The sequence below is a fragment of the Jaculus jaculus genome, chromosome 7 (assembly GCF_020740685.1).
Source record: "Jaculus jaculus isolate mJacJac1 chromosome 7, mJacJac1.mat.Y.cur, whole genome shotgun sequence".
Classification (NCBI taxonomy): Eukaryota; Metazoa; Chordata; class Mammalia; order Rodentia; family Dipodidae; genus Jaculus; species Jaculus jaculus.
The window spans coordinates 69323176-69335659 of record NC_059108.1 but is presented as its reverse complement, the minus strand read 5'-3'; the positions used below and the strand labels follow the sequence as shown (position 1 = coordinate 69335659).

The 12484-nt window shown below is 40.8% G+C and overlaps 1 pseudogene; it reads right to left on the bottom strand.

The window, feature by feature from the left end:
• Nucleotides 1-8759: 8759 nt before the first annotated feature.
• On the bottom strand, nucleotides 8760-10294 carry LOC123462166 (annotated as a pseudogene).
• Nucleotides 10295-12484: the final 2190 nt, after the last annotated feature.

The window sequence follows — 12484 nt, the reverse complement described above, 5'->3', positions numbered from 1 at the left end:
AGGCATGCACTACCACACTTAGCTCTGTTTTCTCATTTGTTTACAATGACTAAGTCTCTTCTTGAAAATGTAGCTATGAGAGTTAAATAATTGTATGCATAACTGTCAGTATCAGCCATGTGTAGCATTTGAAAGCAGACCCATCATTCCAACTCTCTGTATAGCATTTGATTATCTCCTGAATAAAGGGATGATATTGTATCTTAGGAGTTTAGTCATTTTCCTTCCTTGAGCAAAGATGAGTAAAGGGCATTAAAGCCTGTGGGTAGAGAGGAAGAACTCAGTGGCTGTAAACAGAGACAGATCTCTAATGCTTACCAAAAGGATGGGCGGTAGAGATGCCAGCTGGCCCTCAAGTCAAGGCTTTGTCCAGGAGAGTAGAAGTAGATTAAATCTGGATATGCTCTTGAATTATAATCTCCAAAGGAGTTCTGAGTGCTCAGGCCAGGTATGAAACTATTTTGTTACCATGCTGTCAATAGTACAATTACAATAAAACAGCAGGCATTTAATTTGGTTACAGGAAAAGGACATAAGCCACTTAAGCTTCTACAGTGTAAGGACTTCATGTCTCTCCAGAAGCAGAGGGCAAGTAGATAGCTCCTTGAGGAACACAGTTCTACACTGTGGTAGAATAAGGCAGGGATCTGGCTGGCATCAAAGCAGGGAAAGGGCTGGAGAGATTGGTTAGCGGTTAAGGCGTCTGCCTGCAAAGCCAAAGGACCCATGTAAGACAGATACACAAGGTGGCACATGCGTCTGGAGTTAGTTTGCAGCAGCTGGAGGCCCTGGTGCATCCATTCTTTCTTGCTCTCAAGTAAATAAGGTACACATAAACTATATATATATATATATATATATATATATATACACACACACATACACACACACATATATATAAAACAAGGACAGAAGGCTTCTTACTCAAAAGAACCCACTCTTCTCAACCACTTTGCAGATGGGCTTAGGCATTCACATGATGGTCCTGATTGGCATGGAAGAATTAAGGTCTTGGACTTAACATTTTTTTCTGTAAATGGCACCAACCACTAATGTACATAAATGTTAGTCTACACAAAAAGAACAAATAAATAATAGAAAAACTTTGAAATGATCAATATTGCTTAGTGGGGTTTTTCTGTTTTTTTTTTTTTTTTTTTTTTTTTGAGACAGGCTCTCAAACTTACTGCCTTCACCTCCCAAATTTTGCTATTACAGGCATATACCACCATACCTAGTTTATGTGGTGCTGGGGGATTGAACTCAGGGTTTTCTGTATTCTGGAATTGTAGGCATGTGCTTCCCTTCTCCACTTTCTATTTTTTTCTTCCCTTCCTCCCTCATTCTTTTTCTTTCCTCTTCCCTTCCTTCCCTCCCCCTTCACTTTCTTTTTTTTTCTCTCTCTCTCCCTCTCTCTTCCTCTCTCCCCCTCTCTCCCTCCCTCTCCCTCCCTCTTCCTTCCTCTCTCCCTCCCTCCCCCTCCCCTCCCCTCCCCTCCCCTTTTTCCCTCTCTCCCCGCTCCTCCCCCTCTCTCCCTCTTCCCCTCTCTTCCCCCTCTCTCCCTTCCTCCCAGCACTTAAAGAAAACCACAAAAGGCCTGGAAAGGTGGGTCAGTGGTTAAGGTGCTTGCTTACAATGCCTCATGGCCTGGGTTTGATTCTCCAGTACCCACATAATGCCAGATACACCAACTGGCACACACATTTGGAGTTTGCTTGCAGCTGCAAGAGGCCTTGACATACACATTCTCTCTCTCTGTCTCCCTCTCTGTCTTTCTGTTTCAAGTAAATAAATATTAGTTGGGGTGTGGGGGGGAGACCAAGCTGGGCGTGGTGGCACACACCGTTAATCTTAGCAAGGCCAAGGTAGGAGGATTGCTGTGTGTTCGAGGCTACCCTGAGGCTAATAGTGAATTCCAGGTTAGCCTGGGCTATAGTGAGACCCTACCTCAATAAACCAAAAGCAACAACAAAAGGCCCACAAAAACTAAAAAAGAAAAAAAAATCTGGTTATGGTACTACATACCTGTGATGCTGCTATCACTTAGGAAGTGTGCAAGAGGGGGAGGTTCAAGGTCATATTGGCTACATAAATTCTAGGCTAGCCTAGCTATATAAGATCCTGTCACAAACCCACTCCTTACTTTCCCCCCAAAGCCCATTGTATGTTAACATTTTTTTTTCTAAAAGTATTTTTATGTAATGTGTAAGCAGAGAGGGAGAGAGAGAGAATGTGCAGGCCATGGTATCCTACCATCACAAACTCCAAATGCATGGGTCACTTTCTGCATCTGGCTTCACATAGGTACTGAGGAATGGAACCTGGGTTTGCAGGCTTTGCAAGCAAGCATTTTTAACAACTGAGCCATTTCTCCAATCCCTTTCTTTTTCTCTTTCTTTCTTTTTTACTTCTTTCTTTTTCTTTTCTTTTTGCTTTTGTTTTCAATGTAGGGTATGTCAGCCTGAGCTAGAGTGAGACCTTACCTCAAAAAACCAAAAGAAAGGGCTGGAGAGATGGCTTAGCGGTTAAGCGCTTGCCTGTGAAGCCTAAGGACCCCGGTTCGAGGCTCGCTTCCCCAGGTCCCACGTTAGCCAGATGCACAAGGGGGCGCATGCATCTGGAGTTCGTTTGCAGAGGCTGGAAGCCCTGGCGCGCCCATTCTCTCTCCCTCTATCTGTCTTTCTTTCTATGTCTGTCGCTCTCAAATAAATAAATTAAAAAAAAAAAAACAAAAGAAAGAAAGAAAAGCATAGGGTAGAGAAGAGAGATGGCTTAACGGTTAAGGTGCTTGCCTGTGAAGTTTAAGGACCCAGGTTTGATTCCCCAGTACCCACATAAACCAGGTGCACAAGGTGGTGCATGTGTCTGGAGTTTGCAGTGGCTAGAGGCCCTGGTGCACCCATTTTCTCTTTCTCAAATAAATAAGTAAACTTAAAATTTTTTTTTTTTAAAAAGAAAAGGACTTTGGAATCAGAAGAAGCAAATTTTGAGCTGAAGAGATGGATCAATGGTTAAGCTTTTAACCTGTAAACATGAAGGCTGAACAGTGTCTAATTTGTCCTGAGTTTGATTGCCAGCACCCATTGCAAACAGCTGGGCATAGCCATATGTACCTGGAACTCCAGTCCCAGCTCAGAGAGAGACTCTGTTTCAAAGAAACACATGGATGGAGATAGAGAACACCCATGTTCTCCTCTAGCCTCCATACCATACTGGCATACCCCAACTCCCTCCCATGTATGTGTGCATATATCTAAGCCTAAAGAAAAGGAAAAAGGCCAATAACTAAACTCTTTTTCATTCTGGCTCTACCATAACTAAGCATAACTTTGTTCAAGACATAATTAACTTGTCTTCTTACCTATAAAATGAGTATATTCTGCCTCCCAAAATTATGTTTTGTTTTTCAAGGTAGGGTCTCACTCTAGCCCAGGATGATCTGGAATTCACTCTGAAGTCCCAGGCTGGCCTCGAACTCACAGTGACCCTCCTACCTCTACCTCCTAAGTGCTGGAATTAAAGGAGTATGTCACCATGCCCAGTGAGATTTTTCTTTTTAAATGCCTGGTGTGTAGTAAAACTTAAATATCAGTCTAGCTGTGAGGGCATTCATGTAACTTCTGAATGTTGGAGACAGCTATAGAGACATGGAATGTTGGCTAAGTTTTATTTTATTTTTTAAATTTCTACTTGTTTATTTCAGAGAGAGAGAGAGAGAGAGAGAGAGAGAGAGAGAGAGAGAGGAAGAGGCTACTGAAAACAAATTCCAGATGCATGTGTCACCTTGTGCATCTGGCTTACATGGGTCCTAGGGAATTGAACCAGGGTCCTTAGGCTTTGCAGGAAAATGCCTTAGCTGCTGAGCCATCTCTCTAGCCCTGGTTAAGCTTTTGAAAGAAAGAATGTAGGGCTGGGTGGGGTGGCACATACCTTTAATCCCAGAGGATTGCCATGAGTTCCAGGCCACCCTCAGACTTACATAGTGAATTCCAGGTCAGCCTGAGCTAGAGTGAAACCCTACCTAAAAAACAAAACAAAACCAGAGAGAGACAGAAAGAGAGAGAAAAAGAAATAAAGTAGCCTGGAATGGGTGCATACTCCTGGACTTCTAGAATTCCCTGAAATTCCTATGTAGTCTCAGGGAGGCCTCCCCATCATGGTGATTCTACTACCTTTGCCTCCCAAGTGCTAGGATTAAAGGCATGCATCACCACACCCAGCTTTTGATTGATTTTAATTTTATTTTTATTTATTTGAGAGAAAACAGCAAGTAGAGGATGGGGACTCCAGAGCCTCCAGCCACTGCAAACTTTGTGCATCTGACTGACATGGGTCCAGGGGAATCAAGCCTGGGTCTTTGGCTTTGTAGGCAAATGCATTAATCACTGTCATCTCTTCAGCCCCCAACTTTATTTATTTATTTATTTTTAATTTATTTACTTATTTCTTTTTTATTGACAACTTCCATGATTATAAACAATATCCCTTGATAATTTCCCCCCTCCCCCCACTTTCCCCTTTGAAACTCCCCTCTCCATCATATTCCCCCCTCGATGAATCTCTATTTTATTTTGATGTCAGGTTTTCCTCCTATTATTTTTTAAATTATTTTTTTATTAACAACTTCCATGATTGTAGAAAACATCCAAATTTCCCCCCTTTCTCCCCCCACTTTCCCCTTTAAAATTCCATTCTCCATCATATCCCCTCCCCTCTCAGTTAGTCTCTCTTTTATTTTGATGTCATGGTCTTTTCTTCCTACTATAATGGTCTTGTATAGGTAGTGTCAGGCACTGTGAGGTCATGGATATCCAGGCCATTTTGTGTCTAGAGGAGCACGTTGCAAGGAGTCCTACCCTTCCATTGGCTCTTATATTCTTTCCACCACCTCTTCCACAATGGACCCTGAGCCTTGGAAGGTGTGAGATAGTTCAGTGCTGAGCACTCCAGTCACTTCTTTCCAGCACCACCATGCCTTCTGAGTCATCCCAAGGTCACTGCCATCTGAAAAAAGAAGGTTCTCTATCAAAAGTGAGGGCTGGAGAGATGGCTTAGCAGTTAAGCACTTGCCTATGAGGACTAAGGACCGTGGTTCAAGGCTCTATTCCCCAGGACCCATGTTAGCCAGATGCACAAAGGGGCACACACATCTGGAGTTTGTTTGCAGTGGCTGGAGGCCCTGGTGCGCCCATTCTCTCGCTCTATCTGTCTCTTCCTCTCTCTGTCTGTCACTCTCAAATAAATAACTAATAAACAAAAAAAAAATTTTTTTAAGTGAGAGTACCATTAATATATAGGTATGAACATTAAGAGAAGTGCTTACTAGGCAGTTTGAAGAGCACAGTATATACATTTAGCTAGATGGCAGCAGATGTTACACCCCTAGGGCTCATGACTTTCCCTGCTTTAAGTTTTCAGTATCCGGGATGTATTCCGTCCCATGCAGCAGGCCTCCAGTCCAATTAGAGGGCAGTTGGTTACCACCATGACAGACATGCCACTATTGCACCTGTTGGCTCATTTGGCCTGGCTGGTAAAATATAAGGCTTGCTGTGTCCACTGTTGAATATTTTCACAGTGATTTCTCTCTCTCCCATTGAATTGCATGCAGAATGGCTTCTTCCAGCTTTCTGTCAGCTGATCTACATAGAGGAGGTTGTCAGCTCAGTTCCAGCAGGATTTTTCAGTGGTCTTGCAGCCCAAGTATATGGAGTCTTCAGCAACAGGGTCTTACCATCTATTCCTGGTGAGAAACCAAGGGCCTCAGCAATGGCTTATAAATGTTTAGGTGGCATCAGGGACCTTCCTGTCCAACAACTCACTGAAAGGTATTCCAACCCAGGCACTGAAAATTTTCTAGCAACAATCTATGGCTCCTGAGTGTTGCATTGTCCCAGAAAGTAGGATTCCATATGATTTATTCATATTCTCTTAGATTTTGATTAGCCCTCCCACCACCTTTCCTTTACTCAATCTCTTCCCCTGACCTCACTTTGGGCCTTTTCACCCCCATTAATCTATTTTTCTACTTACATATATACAATACCATCCTATTAATTCCCCCCCCCCTTCCTTTTCTTCACTTTATATCTCTTTTCTATCTTACTGGCCTGTGCTACTGAGTTTTCTTCCTACTCACACAGAAGTCTAGTCATCTGTAGCGAGGATCCACATATGAGAGAGAACATCAACACTTGATTTTCTGGGTTACCTCACAAAGTATAATCCTTTCCAAATCCATCGATTTTCCTGCAAATTTCATAACTTCATTTTTCTTTACTGCTGAGTAGAACTCCATTGTATAAATTTGCCATATCTTCACTATCCATTCATCAGTTGAGGGACATCTAGGCTGGTTCCATTTCCTAGCTATTGAAAATTGAGCAGCATTAAGCATGGTTGAGCAAGTATCTCTAAGGTAATAAGATGAATCCTTTGGATACATGCCTAGGAGTGCTATAGCTGGGTCATATGGTAGATCTGTTTAGCTGTCTTAGGAACCTCCACACTGATTTCCACAATGGCTGGACCAGATTGCATTCCAACCAACAGTGTAGAAGGGTTCCTCTTTTTCCACATCCTTGCCAGCATTTATGATCATTTGTTTTCATGATGATAGCCAATCTGACAAGAGTGAGATGGAATCTCAATTTAGTTGTAATCTGCCTTTCTCTGATGACTAGGGATGTAGAACATTGTTTTAGATGCTTATATGTCATCCATATTTCTTTTGCAAATTCTCTATTTAATTCCACAGCCCCCCTTTTTTGAGGTTGGGTCTCACTCTAGCTCAGGCTGACCTGGAATTCACTATGTAGTCTCAGGGTAGACCCGAGCTCATGGTAATCCTCCTACTCTGTCTCCTGAGTGCTGGGATTAAAGGCGTGTGCCAACACACCCGGCCCACAGTCCATCTTTTAATTGGTTTGATTGGTTGCTTATTATTTAATTTTTTGAGTTATTTGTATATCCTAGATATTAATCCTCTATCAAATGTATAGCTGGCAAAGATTTTTTCCCCATTCTGTAGGTTGCCTCTTTGCTTTTTTCACTGTCCTTTGCCATGCAAAATCTTCATAATTTCATGAGGTCCCAGTGATTAATCTGTAGTTTTATTGTCTGGGTAATTGGGGTTATCTTCAGAAAGTCTTTTCCAAGACCAATACTTTTTCCTCTAGCAGTTTCAGAGTTTCAGGTCTGATATTAAGGTCTTTAATCCATTTGGACTTAATTCTTGTGCACAGAGAGGGAGAAGAATCTATTTTCATCCTTCTACAGATACATATCCAGTTTTCCCATCACCATTTGCTGAAGAGGCTGTCATTTCTCCAGTGAGTATTTTTGGCATTTTTTTTTTTTGACAATTTAGCTCAATTTTAATGAAATCTTCCCCAAGCATTTTGACCAGGTACCCAGGTTTAAATTATGAACATTGACAGTGTCCAGTGAATAACCACACTTGTTATTTAAGGACTTAACCATTTTCTATAGCCTATTTTCTACACTGCTTTTTCACATATGCCCATTAACAATGGAATGTTGTCTGTTACATTTATTGGTGAGTGTTTTCTGGAAAAACTGCAGTATTATGTGAAGACTGAGTTCCATGCTGGCATTGCATGCATCCAAATATTAATGCTGCACAGAGGCACAGAATTAGAGCAACAAAGAGCATAGTCAAACACTAGCACGCCCCATCCCCTTTTCATTGCTTATTTTACTCAGTACTTTAAAAACCAAGTAAAAATTTGTATTCAAACGTTCAACTTCCAAAGAAAGAGTAACAGTAGGGCACACACTCAGGGCTTGAATGAAATTGTTAAAACACTAGACTGGCGCAAGACAGTAGACATTGCTTTTCATATATATAAAACCTCATTTCTAAAACCTTCTCAACCAGGGTTTTCCAAACAAAGTGTACTCACACCAACATGTTTTAGGTTGAAATATATACAGAGAATACCATGTTCTTTGGGAACTCACGATTATCCAAATTTAATTTCAGATCTTTGGGAAGTGTGAAGCTTGTACTTAGCAACTGTGCTATGTTTCTGCTGCATTAGTTGTTAAGACAATGATATCTAAACTAGACTTGGTTTAATTCATCTAAATATGTATAGGGCACAAACAGGAAAGCATGCCAGCCAGTTAAGGGTTCAATGAGTGATTTTTATTCTTTTCTTCTAAAAACTTGGGAAAAGCTAAATCAAGGAAAGTGACTCAGGATTTGTGAACCTCTGGGTTTTAAGATGAATTAACAAAATCAGGTACCTACCAGTTTGCTTACACACAGCAGACTTAGTGGTCCTGCATCAAGGTTAAAAGTGGGAATGGAAAACATCCACTACCCCTTTCCAGAATTTAAAGAGGGCAGCCCATGCTTTACATCCAAAAACCACTTTAAGTGTGACCAATGTGAATGTAGAATGGAGATGTTATAACAGCTAGGATTCAGTAAGTCTACACACTAAAATTATGATTACATTTTGAAGAAAATATACAAAAACCAAATAGAAATTTTGAGATTTTTCATTTGAAGGTAATCTTAATGCTATTAAGTTCACAAATATGCTAATTTATTAAATACCCAATCCTAAATATTTTAAACACACATTGCAAGCATACAGGTATCTACTCTCTCCACATGTCAGCGCCCATTCATAGCATGGTTTGGAAGTAGGGAGAATAAATTCCCCCTTAAACTGCAAGTCAGTAGGTGTTTCTTTACAGTTAACTTTAGCAAAATTCATATAAAATAGTAATTAACAATGATCTTCTTTACTCGTTAACTCACAAGGAAACACCTTCAAAACTGCATTTTGTTAAGTTTCTGTACTAAAATGTAGAAAAACTGAACTACACAAATATTGAAAAGTTAAAAATTCCTTAATTTTTTATTCCTAGTACCACTACCACAATTTGCAGGGCAATATACCTGATGTAACGAAAGAAAAAGAAAGACAAAGCTACAACAGATGAAAGACCTCAGGAATGTACATCTAATTGACACCACATTGCATTTTATCAATAGCTGCACTTTTTGCAAACTGTGGCTATGACAGTCCTGAACAAGAAGGGTTTCCTGTTTAAGCTGCAGTAAATTTTCTGACTATAGATCATCGCTCCTTCTGTGGCAGATTTTTACAGTTCCTCTAATGCATTTGGGACGACTGTCTCAAAGTAACCTGCAGCTTTCCTGACAGCTCCTTGCTCTCTCTCCTGCTAAGAACTGTAGCCCTTTTCTGCTGTTTTTAAAACCTTCTGCTACCATATCCACCACTTCCACCACCAGATCCATAACCACCACCATAGGGACTGCCAGAGCTTCTTCCACCAAAACTGCCCCCCTTCAGGGGTCCATAATTTGACTGCTGTTGTCCACTATAATTTCCAAAATCATTGTAGTTCCCACCTCCACCATAGTTACCACCACCAAAATTTCCTCCTTCATTGTAACCATCATTTCCTCTTCCTCCACCACCATATCCACCACCTTGGTTTCCATATCCTGGTCCACCACCACCATAGCCTCCTCTACTACTATGACCAGGACCACCACCATAGTTGCCACCATCACCTCCAAATCCATTATAACCACCATCACCTCCACCATAACTCCCTCTGCTGCCACCACCTCCACCACCATAGCCACCTCCACCACCTCCAAAGTTTCCACCACAACCCATAAAGTTGCCAGATCCACCTCCACGACCTCTCTGTGACCCAGCCGACTGCATCTCTTGCTTAGAAAGGGCCTTTTTCACTTCACAATTATGCCCATTAATAGTGTGATATTTCTGAACAACAATTTTATCAACTGTATCATGATCATCAAAAGTTACAAAAGCAAATCCTCTCTTTTTTCCACTCTGGCTGTCTTCCATCACTTCTATGGTTTCAATTTTGCCATACTTTTCAAAGTAGTCTCTCAGATTATACTCTTCTGTATCTTCTTTAATACCACCAACAAAAATTTTTCTTCACCAGGTTTTACAGAATCCTCTCTAGAAACAGCTCTCTTTGGTTCCACTACACGCCCATCAACCTTGTGTGGCCGAGCACACATTGCTGCATCCACCTCTTCAACACATGAGTAAGTCACCAAGCCAAAGCCTCTGTAACGCTTTGTTTGGGGGTTTCTCATGACCACACAATCTGTGAGTGTGCCCCATTTCTCAAAATGTTCTCTCAAACTGTCATCTGTAGTTTCAAAGCTCAGACCACCAGTAAACAGCTTTCTCAACTGCTCTGGTTCTTTTGGATGATGATCCAAAAACAAGAGATGTTTTTCCATTTCCTAATGTCTTCTGCAATTTCTTACTTGAGTGTTTTAAAGGTTTCATTGTAGAGATCCTTCACTTCCTTAGTTAGACTTATTCCAAGGTACTTTATTTTTTTTGAGGCAATGGTGAATGGGAGTGATTCTCTGATTTCATCTTCTGTGTGTTTGTTTTTAGTATATAGGAAGGCAACTGATTTCTGTGTATTTATTTTGTATCCTGTTACATGGCTATAGGTGTTTATCAGCTCTAACAGTGTCCTGGTAGAGTCTTTAGGGTACTTTATGTGTAGAATCATGTCATCTGCAAATAATGATAGCTTGATCTCTTCCTTTCCAATTTGTATCCTTTTTATGTGTATCTCTTGCCATATTGCTATGTTTAAGACTTCCAGTACTATATTAAATAAAAGTGGGGACAGTGGACACCCTTGTATTGTTCCTGATTTTAATGGAAAAGCTTCCAGGTTTTCCCCCATTTAGTAATATGTTGGCTATAAGCTTGTCATAAATAGCCTTTATTACATTGAGATATGTTCCTTCTATTCCCAGTCTCTGTAGGACTTTTATCATGAAGGGATGTTGGATTTTATCAAATGCATTCTCTGGATCGAATGAGATGATCATGTGATTTTTGTCCTTCAGTCCATTTATATAATGTATTATATTTATCGATTTGGGTATGTTGAACCATCCCTGCATCTCTGGGATAAAGCCTACTGGGTCAGGGTGAATGATCTTGCTGATATATTCTTGTATTCTATTTGCCAATATTTTTTTGTAAAGATTTTATTTATTTATTTGAGAGCAATAGACACAGAGAGAAAGGTAGATAGAGGGAGAGAGAGAATGGGCGCGCCAGGGCTTCCAGCCTCTGCAAACGAACTCCAGATGCATGCGGCCCCTTGTGCATCTGGCTAACGTGGGACCTGGGGAACCGAGCCTCGAACCGGGGTCCTTAGGCTTCACAGGCAAGCGCTTAACCGCTAAGCCATCTCTCCAGCCCTATTTGCCAATACTTTGTTGAGAATTTTCACATCTGTTTTCATGAGGTAGATTGGTCTGTAAGTTTCTTTTTTGTTCTATTTTTGCCTAGTTTGGGTATCAGGCTGATGCTGGCTTCGCAGAGGGAGCTTGGTAGGATTCCTTCTTTTTCTATTTTATGGAAAAGCTTAAGAAGCCTTGGTGTTGCTGGGTATTGTGGCGCATGCCTTTAATCCCAGCACTAGGGAGGCAGAGGCAGGAGGATTGCCGTGAGTTGTAGGCCACCCTGAGAGTCCATAGTGAATTGCAGGTGAGCCTGGGCTAGAGTGAGACCCTACCTTGAAAAAAAAAAAAAAAAAGCCTTGGCATTAGTTCTTCCCTGAAAGTCTGGTAAAATTCACAAGTGAATCCATCTGGGCCTGGACTTTTTTTTAGTTGGGAGATTTTTGATAACCCTCTTTGTTATAGGTCTATTTAAGTGATTAATCTCATCTTGATTTAATTTAGGTAGGTCATGTAAATCAAGGAAATCATCCATTTCTTTCAGATTTTCATACTTAGTGGAGTATATGTTTTTATAGTATGTTACTATGATTTTTAAAATTTGTCTAGCTATCTGTTATGATGTAGCCTTTTTCATCTAATTTTATTAATTTGTGTCTTTTCTCTCTTTCTTTTGGTCAGATTTGCTAAGGGTTTATCAATCTTGTTTATCCTTTCAAAGAACCAACTCTTGATTCATTAGATTTTTTTTTGTATCTATTTCATTAATTTCTGCCCTAATCTTTATTATTTCTTCTGGTCTACTGGTTTTCAGTTTGCCTCTTTTCCCAAGGCATTAAGATAAAGCATTAGGTTGTTTACTTGAGACCTTTCTAATTTTTTTTTCTTTTCTTTTCTTTTTTTTTTTTTTTTTGGTTTTTCAAGGTAGGGTCTCGCTGTAGCCCAGGTTGACCTGGAATTCACTCTGTATTCTCAGGGAGGCCTTGAATTTACAGTAATCCTCCTACATCTGCCTCCCTAGTGCTGGGATTAAAGGCATGTGCCACCACACCTGGCTTCTAATTTCTTTTTTTTAAATTTTTTTTAATTTACCTATTTGAGAGAGACAAACAGAGAGAAAGGCAGAGAGAGAGAGAGAATGGGTGCGCCGGGGCCTCCACCCACCGCGAACAAACTCCAGACCCGTGTGCTCCCTTGTGCATCTGGCTAACGTGGGTC